This window comes from Gobio gobio, assembly GCF_949357685.1.
Source record: "Gobio gobio genome assembly, chromosome: 4".
Taxonomy (NCBI): domain Eukaryota; kingdom Metazoa; phylum Chordata; class Actinopteri; order Cypriniformes; family Gobionidae; genus Gobio; species Gobio gobio.
In genome coordinates, this window is record NC_137100.1 from 24,797,648 (window position 1) to 24,822,368 (window position 24,721).

The 24,721-nt window shown below is 39.7% G+C and overlaps 1 protein-coding gene across 2 annotated transcripts in view; it reads right to left on the reverse strand.

The window, feature by feature from the left end:
* setbp1 (SET binding protein 1) overlaps nt 1–24,721 on the reverse strand; it is an 84,790-nt gene that overhangs the window by 30,660 nt on the left and 29,409 nt on the right. The gene's annotated exons all lie outside the window — the stretch shown is intronic.

Sequence of the window (24,721 nt, forward strand, 5' to 3'; positions counted from 1 at the left end):
ATTAGGGATGTGCAAAAGTACATATTGTCTTAACTAGTAAGTGTGTTGGCTGAACGATTAAAGACTAGTTGGTCAATAGGGTCATGTCAGATCAGACACATTACGCATTCGCATGACACAGTTTGACGTACTGAAACAGGTCCCGCAACACATTCCTAAATAGATAGTTTCATACAATTTCAAAAGCACTACGGAAGAAAGGGGCAACAGACAACAATGTCGTCCTCCATGTGTAAACCAACAAACGTACAACCAACAATGTAAGGGATTTTCAAGAAATAATCAGGATAATTGTCTATAGTATTGCACAGAAGTGTAATACAGTCCAGAAACGTAATAACAACAATAATAATAATATATTTTTTATTATTATTATGGTACAATAAGTACCATGTAAATAACATGGAACATATAAATCATTCAGTACCATGGTATCAAAGTAGCACTGTCCAACCATCGGACACCAAAGCTGTACCATATTACAATTTCAGTACATATTCATACAGGTAACAATAAAATGTAATAAAGAATTTTACTTTTCCGAAAATCATCCACAATTCCCAGCTTTAGATGACTCTGTCTCGCACAATTAATGACTCAATTTTAAGGGTCTGTCAAGCTGGGACAGGGTAAGAGAGGAAACGAAATGAAGAGTTGCTTTGTGAAAAGGTATCTGGGTCTGCTAACATGTCAGTGGCAGGGACAGGGAGCATCTCCAGCAGACAGCTGATGGGTCTGATCGCATTTCACTGACAAACTCAATTGCACGTCGAGTGAGATCTAATGAAAGTCAATATGCCACATGGCCCCCGTGGCTATACGGTCCACGCGCCAAGACCCAATATCACTCATTTATTCAGTATATTTCCAACCGTACCTCCATGAGGCTTGGGTTCCCAGGTGAAAACTAACTCCCAAAGAAAGATGTGTCAGCGCTTTACAGTGTTCATTAAGTGCTAGTTGAAACAATTAACAAAACATTTAATGGACCTTATAATCACATGCTAGCATGACCGGAAAACGTTCTAGTTGACGAAAACACAAAATCCTGGTCACTGACAATGCAGAATTGAGGGGAAAGTTCTCCCTATAAAATGAAAAATCTGTGATCTTTTACCTCACCCTCCTGTCGTACCAAACTTATACGACTTTTGTTCATCTTCGAAAAACAAATGAATATATTTTTAAAGAAACCTGAGAGGTTTCTGTCCATCCATTGCAAAGTATTGCACCAAAACTTTGATGATTCAAAAAGACATTGTAAACGCAATCCATATGAATTAGGCCGTTTAATTCAAGCCTTCTGAAGAGACATGACTGCTTTATATAATGAAAAGATTTCATTTAGGCTTTTATTCACATATAAAGATTGATCAACGCACACAGAGCACATCAAATATGGTAAAAGGAAGCTCAAACATGTTGTTTGACACGAGAACCAATGAGTTTTGGTCTTGTGTATCACAAGCACATTTAAGCTTTCAGAAGAACCAATTAGGTTCTGTTTTGATCAATGAATCATGAGGGTGAGTAAATGATGAAAATTTTCATTTTGGGGTGCTCAAAAATATATGAAATAAATTAAAGGTAAATTTAATTAATACTAATACTAAAGTATTAACAGTAAACAGTTAAAATGTAACCTCAATTGTCACAGAAAGACCATCTTCGTTTCATTAGCATTTTTTTAATTAAGTACAAACACACAGAACAAAAAAGAGCATAGAAAGTTAACTGCTACATTCTTGCTCACCAGACATGAGGTTTCCCAAACCTTCATAATCCTAACCAACATACACACGAGAGGCTCTCTGAAATCACCAGGCTCACTTTATTGACCAAATCAAAGGCTCTCACAGGAGAACCTGTGGTTACCAAAGGCAGCTGCCCTGCAGGCATCAGCACAGGCAGGAAACACACTTTCACAGCATACAGGCCTCAGCTTCTTCTTACAGGGGACCCAATTAACAAACCACTGTTACACTGTAGAGACACCCACACACGCTCTTCTGCAAATGTTTGCTATCATATTCGTTCATTTCTTCAGGGCATTAATGGTTCATAATGTCAGCAAATATGGCACCATTTGCTTTTGTTTGGCAAACAAAGCACAAACGTACATGTAGTACAATGAAAGTACATGCAACTGTACTGTACATGAACAAGTTCTATATAATACCTTATTTGAAAAGCACTTGCTTGGCTAGGGCCAAATGAATAAATGCAAGTGTAAATGTAAATAAATAAACCTTTACATAGGTTTTATACTAACACTGAAGCTTATAAACAAAAGCTGGGAATGATTACTGCTGCACTGGCAGGACAGCCAGCTATTAGCGCACTGAGGGTCACATTCATGAGACGCCCCAGAATACTGACACGGTTTTGTTTTTCAGATCTATCTTGAGAGCCGGTGTGCTGAGCTATGAGGTCAGTCCTTGCCACTTACAGAGAACTGATGCAGCAAGAAGGTCTCAGACTTCTGAGGAGCAAACAAATCCACAGCAGTGGGTTAAAAAGGGCCCTCCAAACACCAGGAGACACACAGTATGTGCCATAAAGTAATCATACGTTATTAATTTTCAGTGAGAGAGAGAGAGAGAGAGAGAGAGAGAGAGAGAGAGAGAGAGAGAGAGAGAGAGAGAGAGAGAGAGAGAGAGAGAGAGAGAGAGAGAGAGAGAGAGAGAGAGAGAGAGAGAGAGAGAGAGAGAGAGAGAGAGAGAGAGAGAGAGAGAGAGAGAGAGAGAGAGAGAGAGAGAGAGAGAGAGAGAGAGAGAGAGAGAGAGAGAGAGAGAGAGAGAGAGAGAGAGAGAGAGAGAGAGAGAGAGAGCACGATTTGAGGTAACATGAGCAGCAGACACCACTGGTGGTAAAATAACGTTTCAGCAACATGTGAACAGGATTCAAGGAGGTAAATACCAATGAAGTCAGTGAAACTCATGTGATCTGACACCTAATGCAGTAAGACAGTGCAGCTGATTTCACAATATCAATTAGTAGTCAATTTTAGCACCAATTCCAGTAAAATTTTAGAATTCTCAATATGATTTCAGGTACCATGACTTCAATATCACAGCAAAACGAATGTGCTACTGAACACACTCTTAAAAGTTAAATATCAAATGCAAATATTAACAAATTTAATTAAAACAATGGCTTGTAGCCTAGAGTATTTCTCGATTAAGTCAATTAACATCTAAGTAAACAGATCTTCAAGATTCAATTACTCAAAAAATATGTTTTAAGTAAACAATCATTAATTAAATTAAGAACACACTGTTCATGGTTGACTGTTAAGAGCTTATTGAAACTACTAAAGGTAATATTTGATTAATATTAACAATAAAACAGACAGCTGCAGGTCTAATGCACAGATCTATTTCTGTCACATCTGTTAACAACCACTTAAGAGATTTCTGACCATGTTTACAACATACACATACAACTTTGAGCCGCCTGTTGTGTAAAAAGTCAGTACCCAGTACCATTGATCCTGTAGGAAAACTGCTATCACACTATTAACATTTAAACTGACTTAAATTCATCTTAACATAGCGAAGATGAAACCACAACTAGCATCCAAGAGTGACTTGACGACCTCCTGCAATCAGATTGTTGTCAGTCTGGATGCCCCTTGTGCAGAGGATTTTGAAGTCTGGTCGGACTGCTAATGTTTTCTCATCCAGGTGGTGTGGGTCACTTCCTGTTATTTTGAGACCCCAATGGGCTGATATGGGATAATGGGCTACTTCATAACGAACTCAGGCAAAGTTCCCTCAGAGCAAAGTCCAATGTGGGAAGCCTTATAAGCTGGCTGACATCAGGAGATTACAGGGTTCAAGACGGGATCAGGATCAATGAAAAGGGACTTAAGTCTCGAGTAACACAAAAGTGTGCACAGAGCACTCAAGTGTGGTGGCTTTAGGAGGATGGAGTGCCCTTTTACACAGTGCTTTTCTATCACTGGTTCAAACTCAGGGGCAGGGAGGGTGTACTCATACTACTAATGGTAGTAATCGCCACATAAACAGGCAATACGGTCAACGTGGATCTTTGTATAGTCTAGATTCACAATCGCATGTGCACGCCACAGCTCTCAGGAGGGTTCGATTGGTGGGTATGCGAGTTAATTTCCCTTTATACGACAGGATATACAGCTAGTTTCATTTGTTAATTTAAAACCTGGAGGCCATATCCACTGTTGCCTCACCTACTGAACACAATCCCCATTGAGACAGCGTGAAAAGCAGTGATCCGTGTAAAATAAATCCACTCCTCCTGAAAACACCAATAACATTACAGTCCGTAACCCTGTGCCCTCCCACATTCCTTGGGCATTTCTCTGGTCCCAAAACTGTAATTTGACATCTGGGCAATATTAACGGAAACTGCGGCTAAACAGGTTTTTTTTCTTCCACGGAGCAGTGATAATAAACACTGCTGATCTAGAGTAGGCTACTTTTAACCCGCATGCTCTAGTAGTAAATGAATAAAGGAACAGTTCAGTACGGGACACAACAGTGTGAGCACTTTGATGTTCTTCACTTTACTTTCTAGTCCTTTAAAGGGATAGTTTGGTCTCTAAATTCTACAAAGAATGCTTTTCCAAACTCATTTGACTTTCTTCTGTGGAAAACAAAAGCATACATTTGACACTGCTCAATCTCAAAAAAGTGGAGCTTTCTGTTAGGAACAGACATTCTGTTCTTGAACTCCAATGTCTTTAGCTTTCAAATCTCATTCACACTTCCGTTATTTGTTTTGTTTGTTGGAATCTATGATTCCAAAAACCCTTGTTGGAACCTTTATTTTTTTTTAAATGTTAGTGAAGTTTGATTCAGCATGGAAAAGAGTTGAGTCTAACTGAGATATTGTGAGATATTGTCTAACATCTCCTTTTGTATTCTACAGAAGAAAAAGTCAAAGTAATGCATAACCATAACTAGCTAAAGGTGCAAAAGTTGATTCTCTACAGAAAATGTTTTTGTTATGCTGGTTGAAAGTTGTCTCATCCTGATAGCAATCACTATGTTAAGAGGTTTCAATGTATTTTTATAAATATATAGTGTCTGTAGGAGGCGTAGGACCATAAAGTGTTCATTCATCATTGCATTCTATTGGAATGAAAAGATAGCATGTGTTCCCCGTCAGTTAATGTGTGTTTGCATACCACTGCGCAGCCTGTTTACACAGACATCATGCGTCATCAGCGCGTTCACATACGCTGTGCAGTAGGGGTGGGAGAAAAGGTTGATGCATCGATGCATCGCGATTCGTTATCCAACGATTCAGAATCGATTCTCAAAAATTCTGAATCGATTCTGTGTTCAATTCAAACGGCCACTTCACCAATGTGCGCGCACGCGTGTGGTCACCGGCCAAACAGATCAACCCATTGATAGGCGAACGTTCGTATGCTGGTGAATTGCCTTCGTTTAAGATAAAATGGACAAACTACGACCTGCTCAGGGGCGTCGCACCCGTGGGGATACTTTTCCCGGTGCGAGGGTTCAACACCTGCACGTTTTATGCAGTTTTTCTGCAGTTTTGCTCAAACGCCTTATAGCAGTCGCTCCTCCGTTTCTCTGGTTGCTCTGTCTGCGCTCGCTGCGGTTGCCTCCCCATTTCAAAAATGTATTTTGCCTATTAAATGCAAAGTTTTTAACTTCAAAAGCACTTCTAAATTAAGTTAACATTTCCAACAAACGAAATTCTGAGCCATTGTGCTTAATAACACTCCTATGTCTCCGATGCGGTGGCCGGGATATAAACCTACCAACATCCGTGGCATCATTTTTGGAATGACTTATCGAATATTGCTGAACTACTGCACAATGTTTCTAACAAATGGAAAATTCTGAACAATGACTTCGTTTTGGTGAGTGATTCGTTAAATGTCTCTAACATGACTGTTGAAGCTCGGCAAGTTTTCTCAAGTTTTCTCTTTTGAGATGTTATGCGCGCACACTGAATTTGGCTTCTCAGCAAGCGCTAAAGTTGTTTTTCTTCTGCATTAGCCTATGTTTTAAAGATTTTTTTGTGGCTCTAACCAAAGTAAACTTTTTTTTTGCTTTTAAAAACATTTTTTGTTCAAATGTTTCTAAAGAAACTGAAAAATTGTCACACTTAGTTGTAAATTGAGAACTGTTTAGGCTATTCTTAATGATTGTTCTTTGCAATTGTATATATGGCTTACCATGTTTCATTCAGAGCTTGTTAATCTTGAATATAACTGTTAATAAAATAACAGTTTTTGAAAGTATTGAAATAAATCTTCATAATATTTTTTAATATGGCAATACTGTCAAACAGATATTCTAACTAAAAACAAAACACATATTAGCTCCAATTTTGGTTAAAATGTAAAGTTCATGTATTTGCACAGCAGGATAATTAGTTACCAAAAATTTATGTTAAGAATTGTTTTGGGAATCAGATTGTTACTCCCAGAATCTGAATCGGATCGGATCAAATCGTTAAGTGCCTTAAGATTCCCACCCCAACTGTGCAGACAGAGTGAGAATGGACAAATTGCAACAACCTAACTTTCCTTCTGAACCGACAACATGTGGCACAGGCAAAGGATCTACAAAAAGAAAGACATATTCATCGGAGCCAAGCAGACTCTCATCGTGGAAACCCTGGCATGCAAGAAATATTATTACAGACTGACACATTTTACTAGCTACACAACCGAAAAATTGCAGCATCTAATTATGCTGTAGTACTGTTACTCACCATACTGTAACGTTTTCTCAACAGTGAATGACACATGATGTAATCGAATAATGTTGTCTCTGATCGTCTCACTTCTAGTCTGTGCACGTTCATGTGTTTTGGAGGAAGCATCGCTTTGGACGACATTTTGCAGGGAGGGTGGGATCATATGCTTTCAGTGCTAGCGATTTCCCAGATCACCTATTGCACCTTTAATTTGAGTCATTTGCCAACAAATCTAACTATTAAACAATTATATGTATTTGTGACCACTAGAGAAAAGTAAATGGAAAGCAACTAAAATCACTGTCCAAATCTACAATCAAGCAAGAAACTTTGCCCTCAGCTACTGGCCTCCAATCATTTGCAAATTATGCAAATCAATTAACTAACAAAGTACAGATCTGCTCATCCTAAAACATTTATTTAAGGTAAACTACTGACATGCATACTAGAGCTCTGAGGTCCTGTCTGTCCCCCTCCAATCGGGATAAACAGACTTCAATATGCAATCAAGTCTAGAGGCCAAAAAAAAGAGAGATTTCACCTAATTTAAGGCTAGTGAAAGTACAAATGACACAGGGTGTGATTGTAGCAGTGGTCCTCAACTGGTTTTGCTTAAGGACCCAAATTTTACATTTGACATCAAGTGGTGATTTAACACAGTATCAAAATAATTTATAGCACAAAATAAAATTTTGATGGGTTCATGTTCTCAGCAACAAATTCAATACACAAAACATCATGGTCTGCACAAACCATATTTATCCTCAATACAAAATAACCCGTATTTAAGGGAGTCTAGGTCATATTTTCTTTGAACTCACATAGTTTTGTTAATAATAGGGGTGTGACGAGATCTCGTGCTACGATTTCTCGTCGAGGTGAAAAGCGGTCTCGTGTCATATTGTCATGATGGAGTGTGAGGGTAAAGTTATGATAGAATATGCCAACGCTACGTCTACAATACGCCTCCACTCTAGTTTAGTTTTTTTATAGAAATAAAAACTATTTCATTCAGGTGGATAACAGTAGCTTAAATTCCATCAGTTCATCCAACACGAGCTGTTCGAGTCTTACGTACATAGTGCACAGCACTGATCACTTGACGAGAAGACATTGAGCGTGTGTTATGAGTGTGTGTTTCGTGTTAGTGAAGCGCTCGCATTGAGCGTGTTACGAGTGTGTGTTACATGTTAGTGGACTGGACCATGGCGGAGGATTCGTTGCGCAGCAGAAGCGTCAGACTAATATTTGAAAATTCTGAAAAACTGAAAGTAAACGGGAGCGCGCATTCAAACGCGATTTCAATATGTTACCGCTTTCAGTGGTTCCCTGAGGCACGTGAATATCTCCCAATATAAAAGCTATCTCGTTGTAACCATCTCTTAGCTCTGTATCATGCTTGAAGAAAATTGTGGTCTCTATTTGCACTTTGAATATAGAGTACTTTGATTATGGTATTATGTTTATATTTTGCACTTAATATCTATGATCAATTTGCAGGAAGGAGTTCAGTTAGGAGGTCAAAAGAAGCTCATGTGCAGTTCTAAGGTCTGAAGAGACAAGCATACAGGAAAGAAGCCAGTCAGTTGAGTTTTTGGCAAAACCTTTACAGTGCTTGTTTGTCTTTCAGTTAAAACATTTCAAATGCACCTGCAAAAATTTTTCTAGTCATGTATTTCATCATTGAGGATTTCTTAAAAACACTATGTAAAAATCTTGTTTCATCTCGTCTCGTTCTCGTGAACCCAATCTCGTGTCTCATCTCGTGAAATAAGTGACTCGTCACACCCCTAGTTAACAATAATATTTTTTAAGGGCATTCATGTCACAACCTGTCCATTTTGGTAAGTTGCATTTAATAATCTAGCATAAAGAAGTTAAACCTTTCAGAATGTGAAGCAACCTAAATGACCACATTACCAACATCAAAGTTGAGCAACAGACACACGGATGATACTGCAGTGTAAAGGTGACGCTTGCTTACGTTTTAAGGACAACATATGTATACAGTCCACCCACAGCACTGGCATACGCACAACAGAGAGATTGTGAGTGTGCCATGAGATGCCTTGAAACAGAGTACCACATACAGACATGGGTAAATGATATTCTTTGTATGTACGCTAGGCATAGCGCTCGTAACAGAAATATTCGTGGATTAGATGTGGCTGGCAACAGTCTGTTTATAGAAACCACCAACCAAAATGTAAAGGTCTCACCAGGGGGGAGATTCCAGTTGTCTAAACCCTGACCTGTGTCTGTCTGTCAGAGTCAACACAGCTTTACTAGTATGACTGCAAATGGTTTCAGTATTTCTAAAGCATTCAACTACTTACATCAGGGGTTCACAAACTTTTTTTTAAATCAGCCGAACCCCTTAGACGTAAAACATTTCCTTGAAGTAATTCTATTAACTTCTGTCCACATAATTGTTGGAAATGATCAGAAGGTGAATTTAAATAACGTGATCCTAGCGCACATTGCATTCCCCAAAAGCATGTTAATCACAGCGCTTGCAGAGATGAAGATGTTTTACAGAGATGTTTACATCGTAACAATGTGTGTCAGTATTACGGTGTACATTTGATGCAATTATTCCCAGGTCTGATGTGTCAATTAAAAAAAGATTCTCCTACCAGTTGTTTTGAAAATTGTTTGTAATGTCAGATTCAAAGATGTATCTTGTTTACGCCAATCAAAATAGCCTAACAGCATGGGTAACTGTGGGCTATGTAACAATTTAAATAACATTAATGGTCATAATAATCATATCATTTTGTAGGATTAGCCTATATACTTCTGATCAGACATTGAAAAGAGTGCAACAAAAAAAAGTGAGCCAAAAGAATCTTGTGATTTTCCCCCCTAACCATTTAAGTGTAAACCGCACCCCACAGTCGATCTCATTGGTCAATTCAATAACGCAATCACCTATCCTGAAAAGTTCAGACTTCATGGATTCAGTTAAGGGTTTCATATTAATCATGGATGGATTCGATCACAACAAACGGTTATGTTATCCAATCCGAATGTTTTAACTCTAGGTTAGGGGGTAGAAAAAAAATCTCTCTCAATTACTGCTGTAAACTATAGGTACAGGTTGCGTTACTATAATGTTAAAGGTTAAAATTAACTGATTTGTAATTTTGTATAGGCAACTTGTATTTAAATTACACATATGGAAGTTTTTATAACATTTAATAACTTTATGACAATTCTGTTTCTACTTGTTTTTTTAAATATAAACATTTAAATGGTGGTCGTCATAAAAACAAGAAGGATTTGTCTGATATATTTTCAACATTGCGTGAAATTGTTTACAAGCTGTTTTATTGATGTCTTTCCACAGTTGAAACACTGATTGAGCGGTTACATGATACAGATGATACAGATTTCTGTAGGTTGTACTGTATCTTTCAACATACCTTCAGATGTTCATTTATGTTTATTTCGTGCTGTAAAAAGAAGAAAAGTGGAAGAGATTATCAGTTCAGGTGCCACTTAAACTGAGGCGCTACTGTGATCGGTCACGGTTGGCTAACCGTGCTGAACCATGGTGGTAGAATTTGTGTAGTGACGACGTCGCCAATCATAACTGGTCACTGGTCTGTTGCCTGGCTACTGGTTTGCGTGTATAATCTGAGCAAAGTAAAAAAAAAAAGTTAATAATAGAAATATCCGATGAACCTCTATAATGCAGTCGCTATTTACATCTCATAAAGTCTGTAAACTCTTGCGTTACAAAGGCAACAACTGACGCATTGCATTACATTCCCAAGATCCCTGTTATCAGCCCCACAGAGGCTGATAAACCATCTGTAACAGCTGGGCCGGATCGGCACAGAATGCAATGGTTAGGCAACGAGAACTGTTTGGTCCAACAGTGGAAAAGCGCCTTTTGTTTCATATCTAAAGTAACAAAGTTTCATTCATTCATCAACTGAACTGGTTTGCGCTCCAAGTGAACTGAAATATATGGATCAAGTAAAAGTTCAGTTTTGGTGCTTGTCCAAATTGGTGTAGCTTAGTTAGCTAAATGGGCCTCTAATTTCATTTCCGTACTGGCTGATTCATGCTGTCAAATCATTTGCACCAGGCTGAAATTAGTCTTTTTCTCTCCCCCTCACACACACTCAACCCATCCCCCAGGAGTGGCCTACCGACCCAACAGTTCACCCCAGGTTAAAATAGCGTTATCTGCTCAAATGTATGTCTTGTTAAAGACACAGATTTCATTACCAAAACTGCACTCCTAATACATGAATGTCATTTGTCTGAGCAGCAGTCCTGATGCTGATAGCTTTATTAAAGACCGGTAGTGATGTCCACTGCCCTCAGGTCTGGGGCGAACACATGCAATGGCAGAGTGCCTGAGCTGGCTGAGGAGGAGGAGGAGGAGGAGGAGGGTTAGCTTGAACAGACACAGAGGGGCAGCTGGTCTTTCAGCTGCAGTAAATCATATAGACTCAGCCCAAACCCAACCCCCACACCTCTCCAAAGAGAGGAAAAAAAAACAGCCCTTCCATCCCAGTGGTCCAAAAAACAAAGACAGGGACCACTAGCAAGCAGCTGGTAAGAAGAGTAATCTCACACAGTTTCACCTGGGATCAAACCGCCACAGTGAGAAATCATAAGCTTAGCAAAATACTAAAGCTGCTGTCAAATGCAAAATTTCAGCAAAATGACATGAAAAAGGGTCAAATGATTACTGTTAATAGTATAGTGATGTATTAAGCACAACTAAGACAGAAGTCATTTTCAAACCAAGCAGCTTTCTGTTGGTCAACTGTACCTGATGCAAAATTTGTGTGTGACATTCTTTCGCCTTCACGCAGAATTCCTGAACAAGTAGATATCTATTGAAATGACTGGATTTTACCCACAAAAACCACATCCTTAACACATCAATTTTGTTATCAAGTGACTGGGTCATTTCTCGTAAAGTTTGAACAGAGCTGTAGTTAAAACTGGATCTTAAATCTTTGTAGAAAATGTGGTGTTCTGAGTGGTTGCTGGGGTGTTTGTGTGGTTGCTAGGGCATTGCTAGGTGATTGCTAGGGTGTTGTGGGTGGTTACTTACTGACCCAGGTAAAAATATCTGACCTCTAAGGCCCCGTCCACACGAAGCCAGAGCTTTCCCTGTCTGATCTTTTTTTCCCCTCGTTTCAATAAATATCTGCGTACACACGAGAGCACTGAAACCGACTCAAAACGATGTAGTATACATGCCAGACCAGTATGTGGCGCTGTAATTCTGCTACAGAAATACACTAAAAACGGAGAAGAAGAGTTGTGGCTAGAAGGGGTACAGCAACGGTCGGAAGTGAGGCAAAATCTCACAATAAAATAACAATAAATAAATGTGCTACTTACCAGATGCATTTTATTGACGCCTACACCTACCCCAACCCTAAACCCTACAATAATGCAACCCTACAATAATGCAAATACAGTAATTAAATAACGCAATATTGATGTGCGCATGCCCAGTACCCATAGTTGTTTCCCTTCTAGTCTTTCCCGTGCGGGACGTGGTGTGATGATGACATCACGGTTCCACAAAATATGTGAATTGGCTGTACACACGAAAATGCAAGGGACCCGGTTTAAAAAAAATAGCGGTTTCATGCTCCCAAAATGCCGGATCTGTGTGGACGAAACGCTGATACGGTACACAATTTTTATGTATACAGCTTAACGCGTCTCCGTGGGGATGGGCCTAAATCTCTATGATATTCTGGTCTCTAGATATGACTAAAGTCCTTCCTCCAGTATAAATCTACAGGATTTTTTGGTCCGTTTTATTGTAAGGCTGTGAAATTTACGTTTATGTTGTTCATGTTCATTTGTTAAGCTTGTTTGTTTTTTGGTTGTTTTAATTTAAAGCAATAAAAACATTAATGTAAAACTAACAATTTTCTTACAAACGAAGTAATTTATGCTTAACATTCAACCTACATACAAACCATATTTTTGCAAATTCTGGTCACACAGGACCCGTTTTTGCATTCAACAGCTGGATGAAGCACAACAGAACAGATCTGTAGATCTGTGGAAATGCATTATTCAAGGTGTGAGGCACCAATAAAACGGCAAGGCATGAAGTAATGGCCAAAAATATCCATCCATGTGTGTACAAAAAGCAACAAAAATACTGAAAAATAGTGCAAGAATACATTCAGTGTGAAAACAGATTGACAAACTCCACCGCAAAATGTATTGCTGTGTAAACTGTAGGCCAGCAACCAGCTTATGTTCAATGACATGGAAATAAAACAAGCAATATTTTGACTTCTAAAAGCAGAGTAAGTCTTTGAATTATTATTATTAGGAGGCTTTTCTTAGCAGATCTTGAAATATGCAATTAATTGTGATTCATTTGATTTAATAATAGACAAAATCACATAATTAATCTCATTATATTTTTAATAAATCAATTGAAAGCCGTAATACCTAGGATTATGGTTTTTGAAAAGTACTTGCAATAGCAGCAGTCATTTTTGCTTTAGCAAGTACCAGTAAAAATTCCTTATATCTACAAAATTATAAACATCTCAACACAACTGCATCCCACTCATACTCACACACCGATTAGATAGTCCCTGAAATGAACAACAGTAGCTAGAGTACTAAATAAAGGAAGCAAAACCACATTCAGGGACTTTTTTCTTGTTCTGACAGTCTCCTACACACAAAGGTCACTTTTATTTGACTGCTCAACTGCCCACAATTTCCTCCCCGGTCACCATCGACACTCCCTTAATGACAAACCGCTTGTTATAAATACCTCACATCAAGAGGCTGAGGGAGTCACCTATCGACTTCAGCGAGAGATGCCGAATTAATTTTCCGGTGAATACACTGGACCAGCTCCTAATGATTACAGTCCCATTTTAAAGGATGACTCCACGGGCGCTGGGTAATGAAGCTTTCGGAGCAGGGCTTGTGTGACAGACAGATAAGAGAGTGGCCAATGTCATTAGTACATAAAAACCGGCAGCCAACAGGAGGGCCAGGGTTTGGACATTCTTAAAAGGGGCTTCCTTATCACACCTCACAGATACTTAAATGGATTTAAACCTGAATTCAGCTCCCGCAGATGGCGAGATAGACAAACTTATCTGAAAGGTGATGCTGGCAGCAAACCAAGAAAAACCAAACAACACGCCAGTTTATGGGAGTCTATATTTCTTTTGATGTGATTACTGCTGACTCTACTTCACTGGAAACTATGGTTAGGACACACGGGCCAAAAGAAAATATGATACATATGTCAGTTGGACCAGTCCGTGGCAGTAGATCACTTGGGTGAGCTATGCATTTGGGAATAAAGGCCGGACTTTTGGCGGGTGGATGAGAGCTAGCTTGTGTACACAGACACAGAGTTGATGGGCTGTAACCCTGAGTGATGAGCCCGTGTGCATGTTTGTGTGGACGTTGAGGTGTTGAAGTGATGCATATTGAACAGTGAGAGGAACTCAAACAGAGGGTTTAACCCAGAGTTTAGTATAGGCCTAACACACACATCCTTTGAGCCTTATTAGGCTATTACGGGACGTCCAGACACTATAATTGACCACACAACAGACAAACTGATAAACGAACGTACACATACTACTGGTCAAATGTTTGGAATAATTACTTATTCCAAGGCTGCATTTATTTGAGCAAAAATACAGGAAAAAACATTAAATATTGTGGGATATTAATACAATTATTTAAAGTAACTTTTTCCAACATCATTACTCCAGTTGTCATTTACATGAGCCATTAGAAATTTTTCTAATATGTTGATTCGGTCAAGTTTTCCACAAAAGTATCAAGCAGCATAAATGTTTTCAACATTAATAATAATAAAAAACATTATTAAAGGTCCTGTTCTTCGTGATCCCATTTTTCAAACTTTAGTTAGTGTGTAATGTTGCTGTTAGAGCATAAATAATACCTGTAAAATTATAAAGCTCAAAGTTCAATGCCAAGCGAGATATTTTATTTAACAGAAGTTCCCTTTCAAAGCCTACAGCGAACGGCCGGTTTGGACTACATCCCTGTACATCCTGCTTTAATGACGTCAGTAGAACAGTTTGTTGACTAACCTCCGCCCACAAGAATACGCAAAAAAGGGGCGTGGTCTTGTTGCTCCCTCGTGGAGAAGAGGAAGTGTTGCGTTCGGTTCGGTTCGGTTGCGTTTGTCGCCATGTCGTTCAGACGCTGTTATTTTCATCCCGGAGTCAAATCACCTTTGTTTGGCCTTCAGGGGCTGTAGTTTGAGCGCGTTCATCTCCCCGTTATGGTAAGAGGCGTGACCTTCCCGGGCAACGTGCCCTAAGCTGCTGTCGAATCACAACACGGGAACCACTGGCACGATCAGAACTCGTTACGTATTTCTGAAGGAGGGACTTCATAGAACGAGGAAATTCTCAGGCCGTTTTGAGGACAGTGAAAACAGCAGTATACAGATAAGTAAATTGTGTGAAAAATACTGTGTTTTTTTACACATGAAACATGAACACATGTTATATCGCACACTGTAAACACAATCAAAGCTTAAAAAAAACACGAAAAACGGGACCTTTAATAATTGAGCACCAATAATAAATGGATAAAAAAAATTGAGCACCAAATTAGCATATTAGAATGATTTCTGAAGGATCGTGTGGAAAATTCAGCTTTGCCATTAGAAGACTAATTAAAAAAATTATTGAAAAATATTTAAATAGAAAACAGTTTTTTTTAAATTGTGATAATATTTCTATTTTGATGAAACACTGTATTGTTCCGAATATAAGACCATGTTTTTTTTCTTAGAAATACATCTGAAAAAACGGGTTTGTCTCATATTCAGTGTCTAGACAGTGTGATGTCTTTTACATCAATAATACACCTGCAACAATAGAGTGGTGCAGGTATAACGGCCAAAACGAAGAAGCGAGTTAGCATTTTAGCATTTCCATCGTCCCAAAGTCAATGTTTTTTTTGAATGGGGTTTTGGTTAATTGGCTGAAATAAAGTTTGTGGTGTACACAAGCTCAAGACAGTGTCACGTTTTATTCTACGACATAAAATACATCAGTGTTACCCCACTTGTGATTTTTTTGAAGCTGTTACATGTCTTGAAAAAGGTGGTTGCTAACAAGTTGTTAAATGGGACTACATAGGCTGTTAAGGAGATTAAACGTCATCACGCCGAAAAAGTAAGCTAAGGCCACTTTTACAGCCTTGTTATGCTTATAATTGTGCTCTTATAAACTAGTCTAACTCAAACGTTCTGGGGAAAATGTTTTTAGATAAAAACAGAGTTGTCGGAAGCTAAGTAGTGGTGACGTTGAAATTGCGGGACCGTGGTGTAGTCCGTTTATAGCCTACCTTTAGCTTTTTACTTCTGGCGACTGCATTTAGGCTTCAAAATTAATAAAAGTTGTGTTCACCTGTGATAATTATCTTGATGTAAGTATCATAAACTTTTGTTGATCACAGAGCTTACAGAAAAATCCTATTGGGTTTTTTCTCGAGGGAACCAGTGTGATGCTAACTGCCGGTTGGCCCACAAAGTGACGTCATACCTGCACCACTCTATAGGTGGCACAAAAATATGCGAAAAACAAGTGTGCCAAAAAATATACAGTGTGTCAGAGTGTAATGTTAGGAGATTGCGAGCGCAAAAAGAAAAGCTTACCATCTAACAGCCATTCATGTTTGCGTGCTTCGCTGACGGGACCAAACGTGATTTTAAAACTTAAGACGGTACCCAGATTTCAAAACTAATTAGATTTCACTTCTACTGTTAATTAAATTTTGTTGAAGACACAAGACTACTTTTAAAAACATTAAAAAAATCTTAATTATTCAAAACTTCTGACCAGTAGTGTATGTAATCGCGGATGGGTCGTCCTGAAAAAAATAATGAGAATATTGTGCCCGTGTGAATGGACTATTATCCAAAAGACTGTAGCACCTAATGAAGGCCCAAACACAGATGTGGATGTCGAAAAAATAATCACGGCTGATTGAGTGAAATCAGTGGAATAATTTGTCTGATGCTGACGGCAGGTTCTCTGAAAAATATTTTGCCGCGCACAAAGGCTTAGTGGCGAAGTCAAGTCCTTCCCTTAATTACCTGCTATTGTATCACACGTCTCCCGCCCATCCCCCGCCACAGTAGGGTCCCATTTTAACCAGGCTCCCCATATGCCCCGGCTCACTTGTTGGCCTTTCCTCTTTGCCACCATCTGGCATATTAGTTCAGCCAAAATGAAAAAAAGAAAGAGCCAGACACAATGAGACCGAGAGCTAGCCCATCTGCTCCCTGCCAGACTCCCCAATCATTACTACACAAAAGCTGCATTTACCCTGCTACACAATCCACCATTTTTAAACCTCTTATCCCCTCCGCTATCGTTGCTCGGAGAGGAAGTCATCCCTCAACCTGATTATGGATGCGTTTTCTTCGAGCAAATGTGAACCAAATACGAACAATCAGGGGGACAATACAAGGTAAAGATGCGAAAGGAAGCGCGGCTGTGTTCGGCCTCCCAAGTTCATCTTGACAGGGAAAAACGATCCTCTCGGCCCCCTTGTCAAGTCAGGGCTCGAGCCGCTCGCTCTCTCCCCTGACGAACACGCACCAATGAGCATGCCCGCTCCGGCTGAAATGGCTGACAATCAAAGTGTTGTCGTCAAACATGGAGCGGTGACGGGGCAAAGATCGCTGCCGTCTGGCCCTCAGAGAGCGCACGCTCACGCATTGATCCACCTTCTATCGGGCTTGTCATCACAATGAACTCACTACTGTGTTAAACCACAGGGGTGATACTGGATACAAATACATTATAGACTTAAAGTCAACTGCGCTTCAGTGGACAACCCAACATCTACTAGCAAAGAATAGATTTGAACAAAAAAACCTATCATGGGCACTGAGGTTAGCAGGTGATAATATTTGCTTCTGTAGAAGCCAAAGGTCAGTGTGATTTTTAGCCACATCTTTAAAAATATTCAGTGTAACTGCCAAATTCCCTGTGAAGAACTACATTATCCTCAATCCTAAAATGGGCAGCGCCTCAAATCCACCAATCAGAGAAGTCACTGTTACCATAGAAACGAAAACCACACCAAACTTGCCACTCTCATAAAGTATTTATTCATTACCAATTATGTAATCAAATCAGACTCCCTACAATCATATTTTTTTTAAACGGCATTGCTTAATAAATGTCTATAGATCGGTATGTTTATGTTATTTATATTATATATTAAAGTATACTGCTATATTTTTAAATAAACAAGTACAGTATAAATTACATTTCATTACACACTTTAATGTAAGTATAATTATTAAAGGGTTAGTTCACCCAAAAATGAAAATTCTGTCATTAATTACTCACCCTCATGTCGTTGGACACCCGTAAGACCTCCGTTCATATTCGGAACACAAATGAAGATATTTTAGTTGAAAGCTGATGGCTGAGAAAGGCTTCAGACAGGCCTCCATTGGCATTCAGTACATTGACACTTCCAAGATCCATGAAAGGCACTTAAAACGTCGTTACAAAGTCTATCTCACCACAGTGGCTCTACAATAATTTTACCAGTCCTTCCAGAAAAATGCGGCTTTTTTTTGTGATTGTTGCGGGCAAAAATCCTTGATTATGCGGCACGTTTTCTTAAAAAATGCAATGAAAAATGCGGGATATTTATGCAATTTTATGCGATAAAATTGCGGGAACTTGCAAAAACTGCGGTTTGATGAGAAAGAGAAAAAAAGCACTACATCACAGAAAGTGCTGGAATATTTAAGTTCTCATCTTGTTTTATTGAAGACCTTAATAATGGCTCAAATTTACAAAACATTTAGTCAATCAAGTTCTGTAGCTTTACAAAAGGAATATGCTACAACTTCTGAAAAAATTAATAAATAACTTCCTGTTTTACAGATGTCGCTATACAAAACAGACATTTGAGTGCTTCCAATGCACAAAGTGCAATCTCTTAAAGGGTTAGTGTGTGTGTGCAAAAAAAACTAAATAACGACTTATATAGTGATGACTGATTTCAAAACACAGCATCATGATGCTATGAATCATCGAGTCGATTCATGACTCGGATCGCGTGTCAAACTGCTGAAATACGTGACTTTGGCGATCCAACCCGCTGAATCGACTCATTGATTCATAACGCTTCAAACCGCTGAATCAACTCATTGATTCATAACGCTTCAAACCGCTGAATCGACTCATTGATTCATAACGCTTCAAAGCTTCATATGCTGTGTTTTGAAATCAGTCAGCACACAGGGAAACTGCTTTGCTCTTTTGCTGTTATTTTTGTTGGCCAATGGGAGTTTGTGCTTCATCATGGTTTCACCGGTATCTATGGTTTCTCCACGGGGTTTGAAGCTTTTCGATGACGTTCGCGTCGGGTAATCACGTCACTTCAAAACGTTCCCATGGCAATAGGCGGAAATGGCGGCTCTTGTGTGAAGTAAACGAACATTTTTCAACTTTCTGCTAATATATATGACTTTTTTTGCAACGAAAATGCGGGGATTATGAAATCATGATAGCCCCGCATATTTTGCACGCGGAAATAGGCAATTTATGCGGCGAAAGTGCGGCGTATTTGAAAAAATGCGGCCCCCGCATGAATATGCGGACTTTGTCTGATTATGCGTTAAATCACGCGATCGCATAATCGCGTTTTTCTGGAGGGACTGATTTTACGATGCGACGACAATAGTTTTTGTGCGCAAAAAAAAATCAAAATAACACCTTTAACCAACTTGTTCTTGTCTTCCGTGTGTGCCTCCACGACGCGCGAGAATATGACGTAGCGCCGGCGTTCGGGAATCCATGAAATACACACTTTAACCCCATTTTGAGAACTACGCCGAGACCTAAAGCACGATCAATGTAGAATCCAACAGCTTAGACACGCGCGTCTTCCTCTGCTCGTAAACAAGTCGCTTCTGGGTCATCTGTCCGAGCGCCGGATCTGCGTCATATTCTCGCGCATGCGTCGTGGAGGCATACACGGAAGTCGAGAACAAGTTGGTTAAAGGTGTTATTTTGATTTTTTTTTGCGCACAAAAACTATTGTCGTCGCATCGTAAAATTATTGTAGAGCCACTGTGGTGAGATAGACTTTGTAACGACGTTTTAAGTGCCTTTCATGGATCTTGGAAGTGTCAATGTACTGAATGCCAATGGAGGCCTGTCTGAAGCCTTTCTCAGCCATCAGCTTTCAACTAAAATATCTTCATTTGTGTTCCGAATATGAACGGAGGTCTTACGGGTGTCCAACGACATGAGGGTGAGTAATTAATGACAGAATTTTCATTTTTGGGTGAACTAACCCTTTAATAATGATCAATTCATGGCTTTGAACTCTTTATTGAGGACTTTTTGAAATCCCAGGGGAGAAAATGAACAGGAAAGATACAAAATTCAAAAAGAGTGGGCGATCACTATTATCATCCAGAAACATTTGTACTGGACTTTTAGATCTGTTCAGAGCATTTTAACAAAATGTGAATTCAAACTGAATGTTTTTCTTCAGAGTTTGTTCAAACGGAAAGAAAAGCAAAAAAGATGCCATTTGCGTTGCAACCTATGGGTTAAGTCTTAATGGAGACGCCAAACACAACGTGTCCTGACCTCTGCATATTCAGACCGCCTAATTGCACATCCAGACTCTGTGCTTTTACAATGCCAGCGAAAAGGCTGCGATCTATTTCTGGCTGTGTGGTCGCACTATTGTGTGGGTGCAGAAAATTCTGCTGCATTAAACTAATTTTCCAGCACTGCAGCCCACGACAACACTTAAAGTGCAAAACAGGTCATCAAGTGGAGTGAGAGGACGTCTAATCCATGCGAGGAGCTCGAGTTAATTCATCAGAGTGCCGGTTTGTCTAAACTGCCATTGCCCTGCCGTTCTGATTACATTAGCAGGGGGGGGAAAGGCTGTTGCCACGAATGGAAGACGCAGCGAGCAGCTGTCGCGGTCCGAGAGGGCTGATGTAAGGCCCTATTCTCAGCGAGTCCGTGCCGGTTTCAATTACGCACTAACCCCTGACCCCACGCTGCTTGTAACCGAGAGATGAGAAGAGGTGCTGGGCTTGACGCCTAAGCTCCAAACGGCAAGGACAGAATGGGATTTGGTGGCTCTAAATGAGGGAGTTTGTGGCACTGTCCCTTCTCGAATTGAATGGGATTCCATCTGTAGTGTGTGTTTGGGGGATGGGCGGTCGCTTTTCTTTGCCTTTTTGGAGCGGTTTTCTATAGACACAGCTACACTTTAGACGGTGGAGTGAGGCCACCTCTTCTGTTCTTCCTTCTGCCCCTTTTGACCCTCTGTCTGTGGTCAATGTGGAGATTGCCAGAAAGAGACAGCTGCACTCCAGGCTTCCCGCCTCAGTTCCCTGTTGCTCTTTGAGCCTTTCTCGGTTTTCCATTGATTTCTCCATCACCCTCTCCGCTATGTGTATCTGCCCCTTTAGAAAATTTCATCTCTGTGGGGTGGACGAAGGCTAAGTTTCCCAGCCCCAAAATAAGAGAAATTCGAGACCCTTGGCTTTGGCTGTGTGGCAACAATGTCCTTCCTCTCCAGGCGAAGAGAAATCCCTTGGGAAATCAGATAACATGCAGCCACATACAAAATTCAAGGCCAATAATCAAACCATCAATTGTTGGGATCAAGTCAAATGCATTTGGCAGACGTGGATGGGCTTTTAAATGCACATCACACGAAACAGCAGGAGCTGGTCTTCCATTACAGTACAAATAATTCATACCCTGAGAGATTACTGTAAAGATTAAAAGATATGAGTGCGTTTCAACGCCAGAGATTCCACACGAAACGCGATCAATTTGAGCCTGCGGTGCGTTTGCTGAAAGATGCTGATGCTGGCAGTTCCTTCTCTGATTCAGTAAGCACAGATTTTTCTCCCTAATTATGGTCAAATTACAGACTCTGGCTGTGGGATCACCAGCCTCTCCTCCCATTCTCTCCCACAATCCTTCATTCTTCTGCTAAGACAGGGAAAATGCGACAAATCTGTTTTAAAAACTTGATGGAGCACGCTGTGGTGAGCTGAAGTGTTTACTAAAAGGAGCCATTTTAGAGTCTCACATTCTCATGAACTCACACAATTTGGCAGAAACCTCTGCAGCTCTCCTTGCAAAAAAGTAGCCGATTGTAACAGGATCATGGTACAATGTTATCTAATGTCTGATAAATACCATGGTACTGAATTATTACCATTTTCATGTACTGTGGTCTCAACTAAGGATTTGTCACATTGACAACATGCTAAGTTTTGCGCTGTTTTCTGAATAGATTTTCTTCCATATATACTCATATACACTCAAAGGTTCTATATGGCACCAAAAATGGTTCTTGGCTCGTAATCATAGGGGAACCTTTTTAAGTGAGCACCAACTTTGGTGCTTCAGTGGTTCTTCAGCGGTTCTACAGAGGTGAAATATATAGCACCTTAGTCAAAGAACCGGTGAAGAGCCTCTGAAGAACCGCTGAAGAACCACTGAAGAACCACTGAAGCACCAAAATTGGTGCTATATGGCACTTAAAAAGGTTCCCCTATGATTACAAGCCAAGAACCATTTTTGGTGCCATATAGAACCTTTTTTTTTTAGAGTGTATGTTTGAACCAGAAACTGATTCAAAAGAGGGGAAGAGTGAATTATACAGGCTCGTATCCAATTCAATGTATCAGAATGCGTTTTATGTATCGCTCTCTACAACGTCAAACACATAACCGTAATTAATATGAATAGCCTTTTGCTTGACTACCTTATCAAACAGCTAATAATGTGTTGCTAATGTTACACAAACTGTGTTCCCATTCTCCATCTCAGTCAGCTTTCTAAAAATCAATATCCTTAGAAATGCTTTGAACATCATAGAACGTCAGTGGAGGAAGACATAGTTAAAAAAAACATCGTAATATACAATTCAACCGCTATATTGATAAATGTACTCGATTTTTCATATCAACAGAAAAATATACCGGGTTAGCCTGGATTTTCTTGAGACACATGCACTTGCACTTGCAGCATAGTTAATGATAGAGATGCTCCGATCAGCATTTTTGGGGGCAATCACCGATTACCGATCATCAAGATCATGATCTGCCGATTGCCGATCACTGCCGATCACAGAATGGCAGGGGAATGGGAATCTTTTATCTATAATCTTGCAGAGTTTGCACCATTTGTAGAAATGAAAATAACTCTAAATTAACTGTATTGAGAAAAAAACTTTAGAAATAGGCTAGAGTCAAGATCTTGAAGAACCACCAAGTGCTTATTTTAGAAAATGAGATTAAACTTAAGGCTACTGTAGGCCATCTTTCCCAAATAAATGTATATAATTATCTCACCTAAATATTTGATCATGCAGTGCATTTTTGTTTTTAAAGACAAATTTTCAGGTAGGTCTAACATTAGTATTGAGGTAAGAAATACTAAAGACATTTAATAAGAAATCAAATGTAAATTAATATTGGTCTTCCCTGAATAAATTAAATTAGATTAATCCTTACACTTAAGGTTGCAAAAGTTAGAGAAGAGAAACTCAGAGACAGCAGCAGTTTATTCGACTGCTGTCACTTTAAGAGCGAACACGGTTACAGTTACATGCAGTTGCACAAACATTCACTCGCGAGTCACGACGGGGTTTAAGTGCACACTCGTCAAGACGGTCATTTAGTACATACGTTTGTGTGTATCTGACCATTTCAGCACAATTTGTTCTCGCAAGTTTTTTGTGAGATGGCCTGTGTGTGCGTGTGTGTGTGTGTGCGCGCGTGCGTGCACTCACGGTCTGGAGAGCGCGCGAGTGCTGAGCGGTTTGAACACTGGCAAGACTTAAAAAAAACTTTAGTGACGATGCGACACTGCCTCGATTGTGCAAAGTGGCAAATCCTGTGTCAACTGTGCATCTCGATTTTAGTGCAGATGCGATGATGTGAAGCCATTTGAGCATTTTGAGGGAAAGAGAGAGCGCGCACACGCGGTGATTCACTCGCGCTGTTTAACTTGCGTCTCACAGAAGGTTTTCAAATGACTGCGTAAGTTATTTAATATAGAAATATGAATTGTACCTCACCTTCAGCATTATAATTATTTTACCGGCGCCGGAAAGAGAATGAGGCCGTGTCGCCGCATATCATGCCCTAGCTCTCACGGCAGGCACGGGTTTTTGTGTTGTCAGCATGAGATCGGTTCATGAGATCGGCCTTTTTAGAGACCACCGATCAATCCTCCCAAAGCGATTATCGGCAGATAGAGATCGGATGCCGATCAATCGGAGCACCCCTAGTTAATGATATGCTAAATCCCGCCCGCACGTTGACCTGATTGATTAACATATTTGTGACGTAGAGAACAAGGCCGTTTTCAAACTACATTTTTGAAACCGTCTTTGGCTAACTGCAGTTTTAAGGAGAAAATACTCAATGGTGTTGACTGATGAATTTGCACATGGTTTGTCTTATAAAGCATATTAAAAAAAACACATAGACAAACTTGATTTTCACTACAGGGGGGCTTTAAAAGGTTAGATCATCCAAAAATGAAAATTCTGTCAGTCATGGACTTTCGATGGAGGGACATAAATCTCTCAGGTTTAATTTTAATATTTACATTTGTGGCTCAAGAATGAACGAAAGTCTTATGGGTTTGAGGCAACATGAGAGAAATCTAATTTTTGCCCAACCCATAAACTTAAATGCACCTGATCAGGATCAGATGAACTCAAAACCAGCCTAATTATACAGGTATATCTTGTGACCTTGAAAACAGTAGTTTAGCACATCCCTAGTATTTACATGGTACTCCAAGAGACTTCAAAGAATAGTTATGTACTGCTGGTTCAGTTATCCCAAAAAAAAAAAAAAAAACAGTCTGAAATATTCAAAAAAGGCCCTTTACACTCAAGATATCTGGATTATATGTAAGTCAATGAACTCGCTGAGTCTAAA